We start from the raw sequence: 14,227 nt of genomic DNA on the forward strand, positions 1-14,227 counted from the left end.
TTAGCTGTCATGGACATACAGTCCTCGCACTCTGAACAATGGTGTTCAGCTCCCAAACACCACAGACAAACTCTGTGAGGGTCAGTCAGCGACATCTTTTTTCCACAATCTCGGCATTTTTTGAAGCCGGATCGAGGAGTTGTCGGTTCCGACGAAGAAGCCATAGAGTACGGTATCGAATAACTCGAGGTAAATAGGTTTAACCTGACAAAAACTGAGCAACGGTATTCCGAGGCACTGAGTACGTGCGGAAAAACGGAACTGAGCACGGGCGCTGGGCGTGGCCTTTATAGCCAGGATGACGTCGGCGTCGATACGGCGGCTGTCGAGGGACATCGACTCGGACGTCGACGCGCAGCGCCCTCTGGAGAGAATTTTTTTTCGAGGCCAGCAGAGCTGGAAGGAGATATCTAAGATGAGGAGTACTTCGGAGGACACAATCCCTTCGAAAAATTGTTACTCAAGAGAATTTTCAATTGTACCTCAGTATTCCATCTTATTCATATTATCCTAAAATGCTATGAGAATATAACATGTCTTGACACAAAACGCAACAGAAGCAGAACAGAAAGAAACAATTCCTTAAATCACTGGGGTCCTTTTTTTCTGAAAGGCTTTGGGGGGAAAACATCTGAGGCTTCTCTTGCAATTGCATCCTTGTAGATGCAAATTAAAAGAAGGGTTCTGTGAAGTAACCCGACAGTTGCACCATTCTCTACTGTAAACTGGTGTGTAAATGTAGCAGGAAAAGAAAGCTCTTGTTTTTACAATTTCATTGCCTGGTACATTTCATTCCTGGAGGCCTCGTGGTGGTAAAATGCACCTGGATTCAAAATATTCAATGCACCTGGATTCAAAGCATTCGATGTAGTGGGCATATGCACATGGATTCAAAACCTTCAAAGAAGTGTGGACATTAGATTCAGTAGTGGAGGGATAATGCACTGTGTGATGACCCAATAATGCAAAGTAAAAGGCTGTCGGAAATCGAACTAGGCCGAAAAGGATACCTACCCTCGCCTCTTTCCCCAGCTGAACTGTTTGGCTACCCTAACCAATTCTCTGTGTAGTGGTGGCAGTGCAAAGGTGAGCTAAAGGTTACAGGGTAAGTCTGCTCAGTTGGGAGTAGCTAGTGATATAAGGGCAGTACGGTTTTAATTGAGCACTGTAATGGCTGTGCCCACCAACCACTTCCCAAACTTACATTAGTTGTAGCTGTAGGATGCATCGGGCGTCCAAGGGCAAATTGGCAATGGAGGTGCCCCATCTTCCAGCTAAGGGGCGCCTCCTTGTTTAAGGCCACCAATCGTGGGCAAGAAAGGGAAGGAGAGCGGACTGAAGTTTAAGTGTCGCTTGGAGTTAAGGGGTTGTAGAGGCCTCACTTGGTTAAGGGTACAGCTGATGTGACCTGCTCAGCACACTGAGCGCAAAAGACGAGTTCCTGGTAGAGCAAGCATAGTTTTGGGCAGATGGGTGGCTCTAAAAGGAAGAGATGTAAATTGGACTGGCTTGGTAATTGGCAATACTTGCTATATGTAATTGTGTGTACCTGTTTGAGTGCAAAAACACAAATTGGGGGGGGGAGGGGTTACCTGGTGGTAGAGCGCTCAAAAGTGGAAGAAATTGGAAGTGACCATGGACTGCTGCAATCCTATGAGATTGTAGGCCACCCCAGACCTACGAACTGAAAGTAGAACAAAAATTGAATCTCAAAATATGTGCTGTCCAACTGGTTAATTAGGTGGACTTTATCGATATGTGGAATTGGTACATAAAGTTCAAATGTAATCCAACACATCCTTAAACAGAAAAGGAAGATTATTTATCAAAGTGTAAAGATTAAGGCCCAATCTAAGCCGACTTGTGGTTCGACCGATGTCGGTGTTTTCCAAGGCGTGGCCCAATACCGAATTAGATTGTAGAAACCATAGTGCAGGTGATTAACTTGAGCTGCGCATGGATAGCCTTGGTAAATTGGAAATGGCTTTCAATTTGTGTGACAGTTTTTGAGTCTTTCAACCTTTCGTCCCAGCTGGAATATAGGCTAGCTTTGAGGCATTGGAGCCTTAAACGTTGCATGAGCAAACGAGATAATCAAGTCTTGGTGCAATCTGATTTGTACGTTATTTTGAGGTGGATTATACATGGGACACGTTATGTACTGAGGAATACGTCGTATAATGCACGAATATTACGTCAGTTGACATAAGACGAGCTGATGATTTTCATATCATGTGACACCATAGTGACCGCACAATCACTTTCTACACCATTGGAGATTCACACGTGTATCACATGGGTTGAAAGGCTCACAATCTGTCATGGACCCAAATCAAAAGCCATTTTCAATTTACCAAGGCTATCCATGATATGGCATTTCTAACGCGCCTATACACGGGTGTTTCAAGGCGCGACGAGGCAACGGAGGGGGAACAAAGGCAAGACAGAAAACCGATCCTACTAGGCCAGGTATCCTTCAGATTGCGCAAGTGCATGGGGAGGGGGAAAAGTGCGCGAAGGGATAGGGGGAAAAGTGCAGTACACGATAGGAGAATAAGAAAAATCAAAAAGGAAAACGGCCGTTTGTGGCAAGTGCAAGGTAATTGCAGATAAGTGCTGGTAGGGGGACTGTAGGGATACAGAAAACAGTAGTGCCGGGGTAGCAAGGGAGGCAGTGCAGTTGGGCAACTGTCGGGTCTGGGTCCGAGAGTCAGAAAGGGAAACCGGTGCTGTATCTGCCAAGGGGGAGAGCAAGCGGAGGCAAAGAGGAAGGTTTTGAGGTGCTTCCGGAACCGGAGATGGTTCTCAAGTTTCAGGGAGACAGGAAGGCTGTTCCAGAGGGAGGCACCTGCCGACGAGAGAGCTGCCACCAACTTGTTGCTTGGAGAAGCGACTGACCCTGATGGAGTTGGATGCGGATGAGCGAAGAGCTTGAGAAGAAAGATATTTAGGAAGAGAGTTGAAGGTATTTCGGCCCCAGAAGGCCTTGTGGACAATTTTGAACTTAATTCTCGCAGCCACTGTGAGCCAGTGAAGAGATTTAAGTCCTGGAGAGATACGATCCCTGGGCTTGAGGCAAAGGACAAGTTGCAGGGGGCGGAGAGTAGAGGCAGGCAGACTTGGAGGCTGTTGAATAATCCAGCCTAGAGAGAACCAGGGCTCTGGAGACAGTGAGCTTCTGGGGAAAGGAAGGATGCCTCTGAGAAGGTGCAGCTGGTAGTGAGACTTCTTAGAGATGTGAGGAGAGTGTGGAGTCAAAGATGACTCCAAGGTTTTTTGCCTTGCAGGTGGGAGCAGGAAAAGGGCCAAGAGGTCGGCCAGAGAGCTGCAGGGAAGGAGGGAGCGGGTGTGCCGATGAGTAGAATTTCAGTCTTACTGGCATTAATATTCAACCTTCTTCAGGACAGGAGAGCAAACGCCAATTCCGCGTTGCCTCTTGGTAAAAACCAAAAGTGGGAGGTGTGTGTGGCAAGAGAGCCTAGAAAGAACAAAATAAATGAAATAGTCATCTCTATGTTTACTCGAAAATCTATTTACTTGATATTACAGCTCACTTATTTTCCTGTAAAGTACCTGCTCACCTCCTCTGAGTCTTTCAGGGGTTGGCGAACTGGTAGGGTGGAATAAATCCGGACGTGAATGCTCCCAGCAGTGGTGCTTCACGTGATAAAAGCCCTATAGTGAAAGAGGACATATATATTTTTGTAAAAAACTAAACAGTGGGGGCCCAATAAATTAGTTCACAGATAGTGGGTTGGTACTCACTGTTGTCTAAAGGGAAGAAAACATATTTTCTTGTGTCCCGAAAAATTCGGGCAGGCTTATTTATGCGTGCAGCCGCAGACTTTAAACGCCTGCAGAGGAGAAAACAAAGCATGTATAACATGCATTAACTGCTGTAACTCCCCGCTCCTGTTCCTCAAAAGATAGTACATTAATGTTGGGAGTGTATACATCTCTTACTTGTGTCATCCAATTGGTTCGTTGTAATTGTGGCTCGCTGGGCAGGGATTTCACACAATTAATGGCCGTGGACTGCAGTGTCCTAGTCTGGATCAGGGGACTACCTGTATAGAACACAGACACGGAACTACTAAACCTGCTGCTGGCAAGACATAATACATCTCATTGCCGTCTTTAGTCAAGCCTGATAATTCATTACCTTATTTTAAGCCCCGGGGACCCGGGTCTTGCTGCATGGAATGGCGAACAATGGCTGCTTGCGTTCCTTTCGTTACCTCGAGTAGTGTGGAACCTGAACAGCCCTGCGCTAGGCCTTCTGGGAGCAGCTGCTCAGAATTGTGGGATTTGTAGTCCACAATGCCTAACGGATATTTTACCGCCTCTCACCTGTTTGTATGTGAAGAAATTTAGTGAGTGAAGGGATGAGAATCCTTACAGTGCTTGAACCAGCACATAGGTTAAGTCAGAATGTCTCAAGCTTACAAGCATACCCAATACGTGCATGACTGGGTTACCTTGCCTTAAATCCAGGCACACTATCACAAAAACCAATGTTTGCATTCAAACGCAATTGTAATCTACGACAAAAATTGGTCCACACTTACCGCGAAAAACCCAGAGATGCCACCATCATGAATCAATGGGGACTTCCCCCCATTATCGGCCATTATAAATGTGGCAATTGCAGCGTTTGCCCCCTTACCGAGACCAAACACAGCTTCCAATATGGAGACAAGACATGGGTGATGAAAAATCACACCAACTGTTGCACTAAGAATGCAATCTATGTGATATCGTGTCCTTGTAACCTATTATATATAGGGAAAACCGTCAGAGCAGTGAAGGTCCGCATCGGAGAACATCGGTTATGTATCAGAAATCACACACCTGACAAACCCTTGGTCGACCACTTCAAGAGGTACAAGCACAAGGACACAGAAATGAAGTGGTTTGTTTTACAAACCTTAAACCCAAACACAAGGGGCGGTGATATGGCAATGGCTTTACATCGTCTCGAACAGAGATGGATTTATGCCTTAGACACAGTACAACATGGGTTAAACATTTCGGTAGAATGGAACGTATTGAACAGTAATTAAATTCATGCGGCCCAGTACCATTACACATACAAGTTTCCCTTAATTGCGAGGGGTGTGTCTATCGGACTACCAGGTCCAGAATTCCATGTTAAGGCAAGGTAACCCAGTCATGCACGTATTGGGTATGCTTGTAAGCTTGAGACATTCTGACTTAACCTATGTGCTGGTTCAAGCACTGTAAGGATTCTCATCCCTTCACTCACTAAATTTCTTCACATACAAACAGGTGAGAGGCGGTAAAATATCCGTTAGGCATTGTGGACTACAAATCCCACAATTCTGAGCAGCTGCTCCCAGAAGGCCTAGCGCAGGGCTGTTCAGGTTCCACACTACTCGAGGTAACGAAAGGAACGCAAGCAGCCATTGTTCGCCATTCCATGCAGCAAGACCCGGGTCCCCGGGGCTTAAAATAAGGTAATGAATTATCAGGCTTGACTAAAGACGGCAATGAGATGTATTATGTCTTGCCAGCAGCAGGTTTAGTAGTTCCGTGTCTGTGTTCTATACAGGTAGTCCCCTGATCCAGACTAGGACACTGCAGTCCACGGCCATTAATTGTGTGAAATCCCTGCCCAGCGAGCCACAATTACAACGAACCAATTGGATGACACAAGTAAGAGATGTATACACTCCCAACATTAATGTACTATCTTTTGAGGAACAGGAGCGGGGAGTTACAGCAGTTAATGCATGTTATACATGCTTTGTTTTCTCCTCTGCAGGCGTTTAAAGTCTGCGGCTGCACGCATAAATAAGCCTGCCCGAATTTTTCGGGACACAAGAAAATATGTTTTCTTCCCTTTAGACAACAGTGAGTACCAACCCACTATCTGTGAACTAATTTATTGGGCCCCCACTGTTTAGTTTTTTACAAAAATATATATGTCCTCTTTCACTATAGGGCTTTTATCACGTGAAGCACCACTGCTGGGAGCATTCACGTCCGGATTTATTCCACCCTACCAGTTCGCCAACCCCTGAAAGACTCAGAGGAGGTGAGCAGGTACTTTACAGGAAAATAAGTGAGCTGTAATATCAAGTAAATAGATTTTCGAGTAAACATAGAGATGACTATTTCATTTATTTTGTTCTTTCTAGGCTCTCTTGCCACACACACCTCCCACTTTTGGTTTTTACCAAGAGGCAACGCGGAATTGGCGTTTGCTCTCCTGTCCTGAAGAAGGTTGAATATTAAGTCACGACACGAGGAAACTGTCTTATCCTCGTTAAAGAGAACTCAACCGAAACATGTTGACAATGGTTTTCTAAACCCCCTGAATACCAACAGAGGGGCACATTGTAAAGCGATTGAGTGCTTAATTTACAACTGTCTGACCTATTATTGTGATCTGAACAGAATATCACTTGTCTTCATTTATTTTTTGGAAACTTTTTATTTTTTGTAAACATGATGATTGTATGAATGAGTTGCGAATGAATTGTGTTTGGGAGAGTCTGTAGTGTGGTTGGTCCGTGGAGCTGATTAATGAATGTAAACATTGTATTTTTCTTATATGACAATATGCATCTGTATAATAAACAAAACTATTATGACACGAATAATAGTCAGCTGTCATCTCTAGTCTAGTTGGCCCACCTTCCTTTATCACATTATAAGATTGCCTGAAGGGCCATAGACAATAATCAGGCTTCCCTTTCTTATCTTTACTGGCATTAAGGCAGAGGTCATTGGCGGCACACCACTCATGGATGCGCAGCTGAAGTTCAACATAGCTGAAGTTAAACCTCACCTGCACTATGGTTTCTGCAATCTAATTCGGTATCAGGCCCTGCCTTTAAAAAGACTGAAGATCTGTCGAAACCCGTGTCGGCTTAGATTGGACCTTAATCTTTACACTGTGATAAACAGTCTTCCTTTTCTGTTTAAGGATGTTAGATTACATTTGAACTTTATTTACCAATTCCACATATCAATGTTATCGATAAGTCCACCTAATTAACCGGTTGGACAGCGCATATCCTGAGATTTAATTTTTGTTCTACTGTTATTTGTGTGTTCAGCTTTGAGCCATGTGGGGTTGTTTTAGTAAATGTGTGCCGTCAGGGGTTATATTTGAATGTTCTGTTCTGGCCGCTAACCATGCTGTCGGAGCACTGCCGAGCAGGCTTTGTACACCTGCATCCTCCACTGACTCCAGTGGTGCACTCGCTTTTCGGTAGCGCCCTGATCGTTCCCCAACAGTTCTCCATAAAAGAGGGTATCAAAGGTGGAGGGGATTTGAGGACCGAGTAGGTCTACCTATCGGGAGGATAGCTCGGCGGCAATATGCTGCATTGGAAGCAACACAACACAGAGCATCACAGGTTCGGTCCGCGCTTGGAAACCTCTGGGTATTAAGCGAGTTATTGCCCATCACATCATATTCCCCACATCCTGGTTAGTGATGACTCGCTTGCACGAGTTTAAGTATTTGTGTTCCCCCATATGATGTTGTATAGCACCTTGTATATTGGTATGATCTAAAAGCGCTGTGGGTTGAAAGCCCTCAGTGACCGTAGTTCCACACAGTGGAGAATAGAATAGTAAATGGTGCCTGGGGGCACTCTTCGCGTGCAGCCCAAGCTTGTGTATATTGTGTGCAGCTAGGGAGATTATATCCCACCCACACCCCTGGTGGTGTATAGCTTAGTTCTAGACAGTGGGTGTTGATGGAGGTGTGTGGGTATGTGTTCAGCTAGGCCGAAATTGATTGAGGGTTCTAGCTGCATTCTATTTTTTTTTTTTTGTTGATGTAGAGGTGAGAGGGAGCATATCAGTATGTATGTCTTTGCGGATTGGTGGGATACATCTCTTTCAATTACCTTCCAGTGCCCACTGAGCTCTGAGCTGACTAATCTAGAGGTTCGGAGCATTGGTTCTCTGAGAGATGCTGTCTAGCTCAGTCTGTTCCGATTACCAGGCTCGAGGTGTCTTTTCCTGCTTGGCAGTGTCATTTGTGTGGAGTTACCCTATTACTAATCTTTATTGGGTTAAGCAAATTGCAGGTCTGTTTGTCCCTGTCTGACTTAATTGGTCTTTTCTTCCCCCTCCATATGTCGCACCTTATCCATCTTGTCTGTCTTGTTCTTTCCCTGTCCCTCCTCTTTACTGATTGGGGGGGGGGGGAATGTGATACTGGCAGGTAAGAAAATTGTCTTTGGCTCCAGTCTTGCAGTGAATTGTGGCAAGTCTGCCTTCACCTCTATTACTACTTCCTTCCTAAATTGAGGCTCCTCTTCGTGACAAATCACCTGTTGCCTCCTTAGCCTCCAGTAACTCCTCCAAATTTTAACACCTGATAAGACCGCCTTCTGAATGACTCTTTAAACCACCTCCCAATAGCACTATTCCTCAACCTCTTTTGTGTCTTCCTGCCACCTTTTGCATAATATACCTCCTCATTCTCCGGTCTTCTACTACCAATTCATCACACTTCACAACCTCTCGGATGTCACTACCGACTGTTAATATATACCACATGTCCCCTCTGCATCTTTTTTTTTTGGACATACATTTAACAACTTTACTTGCATTCCTAGACACAATAGTGGAAGTGTCTTTCAGCGTGATATTCTCGGCACGCGTTTCAATTTTATAGTTTCTCGTCTCTTCATCGCTTCTCCCTGGCAGAGAGTTCAGAGCACCAGTCTGCATCTTCCTGCTTCTCAGTGGGTGGCCGTCTATATTGTGTTCTCACACTGCCCCTTCGTTCATGTCAACATTACCAAGGTCACTCAAACTCTCCATGTCGTTCTTGGCTGTAGGTGCGAATAGCTCCTGCACCACCGTGTTCCATGCCAGTATTTTCTCGCTGCATACCACTGTTTCTGTTAGTGACCATTTCTTCGTCTGCCCACCATGCCTCGAATGCCGGTCCTGTTTTGGATTTCCAGGCCATCGCTATGCAACGTATCGACAGGATGATAATCGGGTGCCTCACTTTTGCCAGATGGGCCCCTTTGCTTGCCGCCTCTCAGGAATAGTCCCAGCTGGTAGGATTCAGGTGTCCAGGCTTGCATCTGTATTCCCCCTGCCACTGCTTTCGCTTTGATTTGGTCCCAACATTTTTCTATTACTGGGCAGGTCCAGAACATGTGCAGCATGTCTGCGTCGCGTGCTCTGCATCTGGGACAGGGCTGTTTCTTTGCTTCCCATGTTGGCTATTCTGCTGGGAGTGAGATGGCTCTGTGCGTAACGTATTTCTGTGCTTGTCTGAATCTCGCATTTCTGGAGACCACCTTCGTGTACCTCAAGGCCCTAGCCCACTCTTCGTCAGTGAGATTCTTTGGAGTTCCCTTTCCCACTTTCCACGTGCTGGCAGTTGTGGTGTTTTGGTTCCGCAGGAGCAGCTCGTACAGTCTGGACACTGTCCTCCCTCGCCACATCATACCATTCATCTAGTACCCCTTCAGTTCCTGCTCCGTTGCGCAACCCTGGCCACCTTTATTTCGTGCATTGCTCTCGCCATGCTTTTGTGTAGCATGGATTGTCTGTGATGTTTCTTGTACTTCCATTAGGGTCTGGAATTCTACCCATCATCGTCCTTTCCATAGGTCTCCCACGTGGGCTATTCCTTTGGCTTCTATCTTCGGTACGCCCTGAGCACGTCTGTTCGGGTGTTCAGCAATCATGCCAGAGGGATCTGTGTAGAGCAGGAGTCCGGACTTTGTGCCCAGTGTGGCTATCGTGGGAAGCTTCTGGTGCAGAGACTTTTCCATTCATATAACCTTTCTCGGGTGAAGTGTTGTAGCACGGGCTGTGTTATGTGACTATGGAGGTCTCCTCTCTCAGCCAGCGTACCACTAACTGCAGCTGCCCTGACAGGTAGTACAGTTCGAAGTTCAGTAGTTTGATTCCCGCCTAACTCAGTCTCTCTGCAGTGTGCTTAGTGCCAATTGTCTGAAGAATGTCTGGAGTATATCGTAGGATATGTTCGTGAAGTAGTACAGGAGGCGGGGGGGGGGGTGTACTATCACTTTCAGAAGGGCTGCTCTGCCCATAATCCCCAGGGGCAGCGTTTTCCAGAATGCCATTGGCTTTGTAATGTTTCCGAGTGCTGCCAGCGTGTTGGCTTTGTGTGTTGCAGTTGGGTCGTGGTAAATGTCTATTCCTAGTTAGCGGAAAGTGGTCAATGCCCCCTTTTCAGACCCAGGTTGGGTAAGCAGTCTGTTTATTTGCCTGCGCGCCGCCAGGGGATACTAGGGGGATGTTTCTCTGACTATACTTGACAGTTTACTGTATGCTTGTATGACTTCCAGTAAGTGGCAGGTTGTCGATGTACAGAAGCATGTATGTGTACAGCGAGATTATATGGATGCTGTTATCTATGCTTATTCCTGCATCGCAGTACTCCTTCCTGAGTAAGGCTGCTAGTGGTTCCAGGGCGAGTATGTAGAGCATTGGTGATGCGGAGGGCAGGGGGGGGGGGGCAATCCCTGTTTCGTGCCTCTGTGTATTCTCCATGCCTGAGATGTGTTTACCTGTCTTGACTCTAGCTCTGTGGGCACGTGTACAGCAGCCTGATCCATCTTAAGAAGCCCTCTCCCATCCCGGGTGTTCAAGTATGTGTAGGAGCCAGTTCCAGTTCACGGAGTCAAAGGCCTTGACTGCGTCCAGAGAGGCCACTGCGCTCTCTTGTCTATAGTTGGTTTGGTCTATGACGTGGTATAGTCTTTTCAGATTCCACGTGGTGTTGCGTCGCAGGACGTATCCTGGTTGGTCCGTGCTCACCAGTGTTTGTATGACCTGTTTAAGCATGTTTTCTAGTGCTACTGTAAGGATCTTGCTATCCTGTTTGATCAAGAGTGATCTGTATGATCTGCAGTCTAAGGGCGTTTTTTAATTTTTTTTTTAATTTATCTTTTTCCCCCCTGGTTTCAGGATTGACTCTAGCTTACTATCTGGTAGTTGTCCATGTTCATACTACACCTCATAGGCCTCCAGCAGTTTGGGTACTAGTAACTGCTTGTACGTCTTGTAGAACTCCCCCCTGGTATACCATCGGGTCCTTGGGTTTTAGCTGTTGGGAGGCTTTCAATTACTGTTTCCAGTTCTGCTGTTAGTGGGGCTTCCAATGCCGCAATTTGTTCTTCTGTTAGTTTTGAAAGTTCTATTTGGCTCGGAGCTTCCTGTATCTCCCAGGTTTCTGTGCCTTGGTTCAAGGAGTACAGGTCTTCGTAAATGTGTGAACACCTGGTTAAGAGGATTGGCCCAAGATAGAGACAACAGGCGCAGTGCTCAATCCAGGCAGTCGACTGCGGAGACGCACAGGGAACATTTTGCTGTTCCATATAGAAAGTGATGGCGAAGGTACTTGGTGGCAGACGAGGCCTCCCAGTGAAGAGGGCATCTCTGCCCGGCAGTGTGGGGAGGCACACAACACTGCACACCGGCAGGAAAACGGATGGCACCCAACAACATTGTGCAGTGAAGCGCACTGAGGGGACAGACTCTCCCCAACTGATATCCATGGGGCCTCGGGCAGGGAAGAGGATGCAATCATCACGTTGAACAAATGTATGCAAGAGTGGCACCGGCTGCTTCTGTATAGCGACCCAGTGGCACCCTAAAGAGCTGACAGCCACCCAAGCACAGGGGGGGGGGGGGCAAAAACGGCCCAAGACACTGCGCATACGGGGGGGGGAGCAGCACAACAGAGAATGGATTACCTGTCCATTACGCAGCCGCTTACGGTCACCCACGGAGCAGCCTGCTCCTCTACGTTAAGTGGCAGTCTCGCGCCTCCCTATCTCACCGCCTCCATTCTGAGCTGCGCCCAGCCACAGATCTGCTCCACCTCCACTCCCTTTATCTTCCTCGCTCGCGCAGGGCTCCCACAGGCGTCCCTCTTCTGCTCTCTGAGGTCGCTTTGACACCCGGCGGTTTTCGGCTCAGCAGCTGATGAAATGTCCTGATAATGATAGACAACACAGTGTTCATGTACTACCTCAACAAAAGGTGTAGGGTCACTGCCACTGTGCAGAGGCAATGCAGTTCTGGTACTGGGCAATCTGAGAGGGATCTTCCCAACTGCAGTTCACCTTGCGGGAGTGGAGAATACAGCGGCGGATGCTCAGCGCTGGCAGAGCAGTCTCCCACAAGTGGGAAGTAGCTCAGGAAGTCCTTCAAGAGATCTTCACCCTTTTGGGGAACCCCTCAAGTGGATTTGTTAGCGACCAGTGTCAACCGCCTGTTCCGCTCCAGGGAATTTCCCCGATTAGGAGCTGTAAGAGACAAGTTTGTGGTGGACTGGGAATTTCCACTCCTGTGCGCATTTCCTCCAGTCCCTGTAATTCATCATATGATCGGGAGGTTGAGAAAGTTGGAAGGCAATGATCCGAATTGCTCCGGATTGGGCCAGGGGGATATGGTGCACGGACCTTCTGGACATGACCATCTGCCCTTCAATATGTCTTCCACAAAGATGGGACCTTCTCTCGCGAGTGTAGTGTCTGGTTCTCCATCCAGAGATCAAGGCACTCGGCCTTCACGCATGGTTTCTGAGAGGCTGAGATACAAGGATTGGGACCTCCCGGATGACGTGGATTTTGTTTTCTGCTAGAAGGCCAGCAACTAAGCCTTGGTACCGTTGGTGTAGATAAGAATGATCCATTTACATGTATTGCACCTGTTATCCTTTTTGTTACACCTAGCTAATCTGGGGCTCCAGATTGGTACTATTAAAGGATATCTTGTGGCGCTTTCTATATTTAAGCGCTCTTCAGAGAAGCGATCTTACTTCAAAATTTCTCTAATACAATTCCTAAAAGGCTTGCCAAATGTTTTCCCTCCGATCCCTTTTCAAGTCCTGGTTTGGGGTCTCAACTTGGTGTTGACATTCATGTGTGCTTTGAGGCTGCTAACCGTAAAAACCATCTTCTTAGTAGCCATTACATCTGCCCGAAGGGTGAGTGATACGTCAGACTTTATCCTGCAAGCCTCCATTCACTTAAAAAAAAAAAAAGAATTTTATTATAAGGACCGGTCCTTAAGGCGAAACCCATATCTTAATTCCATCTGACTCAGAAAATAACATTACCTTCATTTTACCCTCCTCCGCACCATGGGAAGGAAGAGGAAAGGCTACACAGGCTTTGCACTAAGCTTCTATATCACCAGAATGGCAAAAATAAAACCTGATTGCCAACTGTTGGCTACTCGGGCCCCAAGTTGGATATAGCGATCACTAAACGGACATTATACAGATGGATAATACTGGCAATATCTGAATGCTACAGACTGGCGGTGAAAGATCCTCCAGAAGGCCATTGGGCTCATTCCACCAGAGGCATGGCGTCTTCCTCTGCATTACAGAGGGAAGTACCAATAAAAGAAGTGTGTGGCTGCCACATGTTTGTCAGTACCCTTCACCAAACATTACAGTTTGGACTTGTCTTCATGGCGGGAAGGTTTATTTGGCAGTGTTGCAACTGTGCAGAGACCCATAAGAATTACTAAATTGCCATGACATTCTGACTCCATCCTCCACAAATACTAGAAACTGCTTTATTCCTCTTATCATAAGATAAGGAATATGTGCGAGGACACAATACTTTCAAAGAAAGTTACTTACCCCTGGTAACGTTCTTTCAACAGGATGTTTCGCCCATGTGTTCCTCGTTGACTCTCCGAACCTACCCTGCAGTAGAATTTCCTTTGCTATTGCAGTCTGCGCTCTCAGGAGGAGTAACTGTCGGGTATGGGATAGATCACATTAGTAAAACCTGATGCTGCGTGTGCTATATATGCCTTCTGTGACTGGAGTTTGTAGTGTTTCAGAGGGTACTGCATACAAACTTTGCCTCACTAAAGGTATAAGCAAACCACTCTTTGGTATAAGCTTGTCCTACACAGTTTTGGTAGTGTGTTGAGCATCCAGGCTTATCTCTAGAGGGGAAAATGTGAGCTGTAGTGGAGTTAGATTCAGTTACAGGTATTCAAATAAACTTAAACTCAAGGTTTCTTGCATAAACAATTTATCAGTTTTAAAGACTTCTTCAGAAGGAGCAAATATAATAGTAACACACAAATACACTTCAATACTGTACACTTAGTTTCTAAATCAGTAAAGACCCTTTTGGGATGGCCCACACACACAACCTACACCCACAGGTGACTTCAGTAACAAGGGTGCTGTGGACATTACTATCTTACTGTTAGCATT

The 14,227-nt window shown here is 46.4% G+C and overlaps 1 protein-coding gene across 3 annotated transcripts in view; it reads left to right on the forward strand.

The window, feature by feature from the left end:
- The window catches only part of THRAP3 (thyroid hormone receptor associated protein 3), a 422,162-nt gene that overhangs the window by 46,038 nt on the left and 361,897 nt on the right, over positions 1-14,227 (forward strand). The window lies entirely within an intron of this gene.

This window comes from Ambystoma mexicanum, chromosome 11, assembly GCF_040938575.1.
Source record: "Ambystoma mexicanum isolate Mex_15411 chromosome 11, UKY_AmexF1_1, whole genome shotgun sequence".
Classification (NCBI taxonomy): domain Eukaryota; kingdom Metazoa; phylum Chordata; class Amphibia; order Caudata; family Ambystomatidae; genus Ambystoma; species Ambystoma mexicanum.